The sequence below is a fragment of the Leptosomus discolor genome, chromosome 6, assembly GCF_034619465.1.
Source record: "Leptosomus discolor isolate bLepDis1 chromosome 6, bLepDis1.hap2, whole genome shotgun sequence".
Taxonomy (NCBI): Eukaryota; Metazoa; Chordata; class Aves; order Leptosomiformes; family Leptosomidae; genus Leptosomus; species Leptosomus discolor.
The window spans coordinates 19,677,772-19,683,343 of NC_141396.1; positions in this window are offsets into that span (position 1 = coordinate 19,677,772).

Consider the following 5,572-nt stretch of genomic DNA (forward strand, 5'->3'; position numbering starts at 1 on the left):
CTTGTGCAGGGAAAGGGGGCTTTTCTTCATCAAATCAACAGGGTTTGTTTAAGTGTCACAGAAGGCATGGTGTTTGGGGAAAGCAGAATTCTGATGCTAGCTAGCTGTTGTCCTAGTAAGGCTTAGCTTTCCTGTGATCACGATGATAATACTAGAGCCCTTTGGGTCCCTTTTTAAATACTCTGTCATTGCATTGTCCAGATAAGAATTCTACACAATTTTAGATCTGTTTTGTCCCATTTGATTTACACGTCTATCATTATATAATTGTAGTTTGGCTGTTGGTCTTCTAGACCTGCAGTTTAAAGTAAGCAAAAAAGAGCATTAAAACGTATTTAAACGTGTGTTCACTGAAAGCCCTGCATATGCCCCAAAAGTACATTGTTTTTTTCTCAGTTCTGAAAAGAAATTAGGAAGAAATACTGAACTCCTAGCCTTGGCACTTTCATTTTGATATGTGTGATATGTGAATATACCTAAACCAGTTCAACAGTATCTGTTTTTTTGCAAGGAATGCTCTTAATGTTTTTATGTTAATTTATTAAGCTGTACTGTATTTGCTTTATTTTCAAAGCGGAAAAATTGAATAACAGCTACTATGACTTTCCTGTAATATAGAAACAGGATAAACATAGAAGTAACCCAAATAGAAATATAAACAGGAATGGCGGAGTGCCAGCAACCCCTGAACATAAATCTGAAGGCAGTTATGCCAGAAGTCTGTTTCATTACACTCTTTGCATTGCTTAACACAGTTTGTGTAAATTGCTCCTCATTACCACTTCTCTCCAAAATATGACCAAAGCTTTGTAGCTGCCTGGCTTTGAATTAGAATAACACCATGGGAGCTCTGTAAAATTTTTTTTTTTTTTTGGGGGGGGGGTGTCTTGGGTAATGGATTTACATGTGCACTGCACCTGTTTGGTGCTTATTTTAGCTTATCCTCAGACGACAGATATGGGAGCCCCAGAGAATGAGGAGGAGCTAATCCTCATAGGTTCCTAAAAATTTCAGGCTAGGTTGCCTGATGATAACATACCTGAAACGGTGTTTTGGTTTGGGATTTTTTTTTTTTAGTTGCATTGGTTTTGAAACTGTAAGGTCTGGAGCACAGCACTTTTGATCCTGTGGCAGAGTATCTTAACCACAATCGTTAGTTTGCTGAAGTTCACTTGTAGAGTTAGAGAACTGCAGCCTGGCTCTCTGTGTTTATAACAAGTAAATAGAGGTGATAATGTCTGAAGTGCAGGTGAGTATGGAAGAATCCATGAAGTATTTGCCGTGCAAATGTGTACTATGCAGTGAGTCAGTATAGCAGGCTTGTTCACTGTTCTGAGTCCATTTGTGTCCTGAATTCTCAGCATCCTATGTGTTTGTAGTCCTTTTCCTACCACATTGCTGGTTTACAGTGAAATATATAGGAAAATATTTTAAAATAAACAAGTAGTTTCCACCTGCTCCTGTTCAGAAGGGAAGACAGAAATACTGAGTATATATTAATACTGAAAGAACTGGAAGCATCCTCGATTTTGTTTGTCAGTATTGCACCTCTGCCTGGATTGTTGTCTTGCAAGTTAGCCTGAAAACTGAACTGGCTCGCAGAGTTTGTTTAGAAACTTAGGGTAAAAGGAAGAGGAAAACTTTACTTTGGTTGCACTGAAGTGTGAGAAACAGAACCTGTAATACATGCCATGACTTCATTGATGGATGTTGTGTGTTCCACCTAGTGCTTGATTTGCAACAGCTCAAATATATATAAAATATATAGAAATTAATATAGAGGGTTGTAGAGTAGGCAGTAACATACTGAATGCGTGCCTGTGGTATGAAGGCTAGAGAGTGCAGTAAATCTTAAAAACAATACCTGCTTTCAGCCAGTTGTGCTGTGATGCATTATCTCATAAACAGTACAGATAAAAAAACAACAGACAGCAGGTCTTGAGTCAGCTCTGCTCGACTGTGACAGTAGCAGGACAGTTTAGTTCTACTTAAAGCTAGGGAAGACCTTACCACCATGTCCCAGTATTTTAAAGGGTGGCTACAAAGATGATGGAAATTCCCTTTTTACAAGGAGTTACATTGAAAAGATGAAGGGTAATGGGTGCAAGTTAATCTTGGGGAGATTTTGATTGGACACAAGTGGAAAATTTTTCACGAGGACAATCAGCCATTGAAATGATCTCCCCAGGGAAGTGGTGGATTCCCCAACATTGGACACTTTTAAGATTTGGCTGGACAGGGTGCTGGGCCATCGTGTCTAGACCATGCTTTTCCCAAAAAAGCTTGGACCAGATGATCCTTCCAACCTGGTATTCTATGATTCTCTGATTTTTGTCCTGTTTTGAGGAGGTGATGTTATCATTTCTTATCATGTCATGTTTCTTCTGGATTGTGTTTTCTAAGACATTCCAGATTTTCAAATACTAAGTATAATGTGAGACTTCACCAATTTAGCCCCTGTGCTGAGAAGACCACAGGCTGTCTACATCAGGCAATGAGTTCCTGAAATGTTGTGCTGTGGTTCTGCCTGTGGCTCACAGCTGATGCAGAATAGGATGAACAGTTTATCTGCTCCCAGTTTCAACACTATGGATGCAAAAGGCTCAGGTCTTTTTCTCCTGAATGCCGTAAGGATTGCACTGTAGTTGGCTTGTGCCCAAAATAAGCAATGCTATGTACACCTGAGGACATGAGATTCCTTCATTTTAAAGATGATGACGTAATACATTAAACACTGTAGTTCTATTGCCATTGTCTTAGTTTACATTGCAGAAAAGCTGAAGAATTCAGAAATAAAAACTGAATAGAGTGTGTAAAACCTTTCTAAAAGCTCATAAACAAGTGTAAACAAAAATACTATGAAAAAGGTGGTATTTTGCAGTGCAGAAATCAGTTCACATGATACTCATCAGTACAAGAGTCTGAAGTTGTGCTGCTTTATCAAAACATTGGTTTGAAATTTAATCTTTCCACAATGCAAAAAAGTTTGGAAAGTGTTTTCCCCCATTCCTGCTGGAGAGCTTACAAGACTGGGAAAACTTCACTTTGAAGTGAATCTGTGCCTGTACATAAAACCTGTCAATTGATTTGGACTGTCTTAAACTTTTCTCAGGTTTTATATTTTCTCCAGCATTATTTGAGGTCACATTTGTGGTAGTTATACGCCATTGGTCTGCACCGCCCCTGAACTTGTCAGTGATTTGGATCATATTTTAACAGTTTTCCTGACATACTTCTATTGAGCACAGTCTAGTCCACTTCTATCCTGGGCATAATTGATCAATATTTACAGGAAAATATTAGGGAAATATTTAATTAGAAGTAAAAGATTGGAAAGAACCTCAGAAGGGTGTCTAGGCCATGCCTTCTCTTTGCTCTAAGTCAGGATCACCTCTACCTAGACTGTTCCTCACAGATATTTAACTTTTCCTCTTCCGGTACAGTCAAATTAACGCTTGTCTAATTTCGTTCTAGGAAATGCCTCAAGTCTAAAGCAAATTTCACTTACTGCTGTTATTGCTTATTAATTCTTTCTTATTTCTCAGCAGCTGTGGTAGATGTCCTTCGCTGTTACCTGTTCCAGATTTGAATATCCCTTCAAATCTTTCGTTTCCTAGACTAAAACTTGATGTTTTCATTTAATCCTTGGTTAGTTATTCCAGAAGTTTAGTGCCTGAAACTGGGCACAGTACTTGAAACAGGTACTGTATTCCGTTGCAGAGTCAGCGGAAGGACTGCTATCCTAGGGGGAAATGTAGGCGTGCAATTAAAGGTGGTCTTACTTTTGTTGGGGTAAGGTAAAAAGTTGCCGCTCTTCAGCTGAGATGCAGTAACTGCCCCTGTGTCTGCTCCCAGTTACGCTGCGATTGCTGAGAAAAATGGATTTGCAGGAATGATCCCCTGCTCTGCATCGGGCTGGTTGTACGTGCAGTCAGTGTCTGTGTCAGGGGTGGAGAAGGGGACAACCATTGCCAGATAAGGACAGTAGCAGCAGGGATTCCTTATGCTCTGAGAGGTCTGAATGAACAAGTTCATAAAGCATAACCAGCCAGCTGCCTACAGCTGCCAACAGATGGTATGAAGGTCCTTGCCAGTCCAGGCAGCAGCCTTCTGGTTTTCAGCTTAAACACAATTCAGTAAGTTAGGGAGTGATCAAAGAATTTCACAGGTTTAGAAGCACTGTGTCTCCTTCTAGCAGTAAATGTATGTAGCCTGCCTGACTTCCTGCCCTTTTCAGGGTAATCACTTTGGGACTGGCAATTACAGCAGTTGCTTATGCATTAGGATATGAGGGAAATTTGGACTGTTTTAATCATCTGCAAAACACTGGTTACTGGGTTTTAGGAAGAAAATTTTACTTGTTCTTTGTTCTCCAACAGTTTCCCCAACTTCATGTGCATGTTTTTCTGCCACTTGCTCCCGGCTACCTAAACATGATGTTCTGATCCCAGCCGAGAAGTGGAGAGAATGTCACATTACCTCTCATGAAGCAGTTTCTCAATGCAGTATCCCTTTCCGGAGGCAGTTAGAATAGCTATTCATTCTTTGTAGGTGTTTTTACAGTGGAGGGCCTGTGTCCTGTGCTAATTTTAGGTGTAAGGAGGAGCCGTTCCATGACCTGTTTTTACTTTAAGGACAATCATCCATGCAGTGACTGGCAGTTTGTATAAAGAAATTACCTTTGTGTGCAGAGCAAAATTCAATTAGTTGTCGAGTATACACGACATCGCCCCACAGTTCACCCAGTTTTATTTTATGCCCACTTGGTATTTAATACCTTTCATTCAGCATATGTGTTTTTTACACTTGGATGTCTCAAGGGTCAGAGAGTAAATCACAGTCACAAGATTATCGGTGCTGCGCAGGGAAGGCCAAGATACTAAAAAAGCGCGAGGTCCAACGCGTTCAAGGTCGCGCTGAGGAAACACGTCAGGACGTAGACAAAAACTTGAACGTTGATGCTGATGCACAAATAACTTTGTGTGAGGCACAGGCATACCTGGGGTCACATGCACAGAGACCTCCGAGGAGTGCATACCTGAGTCACATGAGTGTGCCTGTGGACACCCTGAACCGAAAATGACACCGCAGCCGGTTACCGGGGCAGGCCTGCCCGGTGTGAGCCAGCCAGCAGGGTCACGGGAGGACAGTCACACCGAAATTGCACGGGGTGCCCGCTCGCGGTGTGGCCGCTCCCCTGCCAGCCCGCCCCCCTGCCAGCCCGCCCCGGGCAGGTCGGGCCCGCCCCGAGTCCCCCGCCCCGGCGCGCTCCCGCGGCTGCTCGCGGAGCCTCGCAGGTGCCGGGCGCGGCGGCCGGGGACGCGCACGTTAGGCGGGGCGGGGCGGGGCGGGGCGGGGGGGGGGGGGTCGCCGCGTCCCCGGTGGAGGGCGGTGGCCGCCCCTCTGCAGCGCGCTGCGGGCAGGACGCCTGCGCCGTGCGCCGCCGCCGGCGGGGGGGGCGGGCGCCGCATCCCCAGCGCACGGAGCTGCGGGCACGGGCGCCGGCATGAGCGGAGGCTCCGCCGCGCCCAGCCGGAGCTGAGCCGGGAGACAAAGGGGAGAGGCTGCCGCC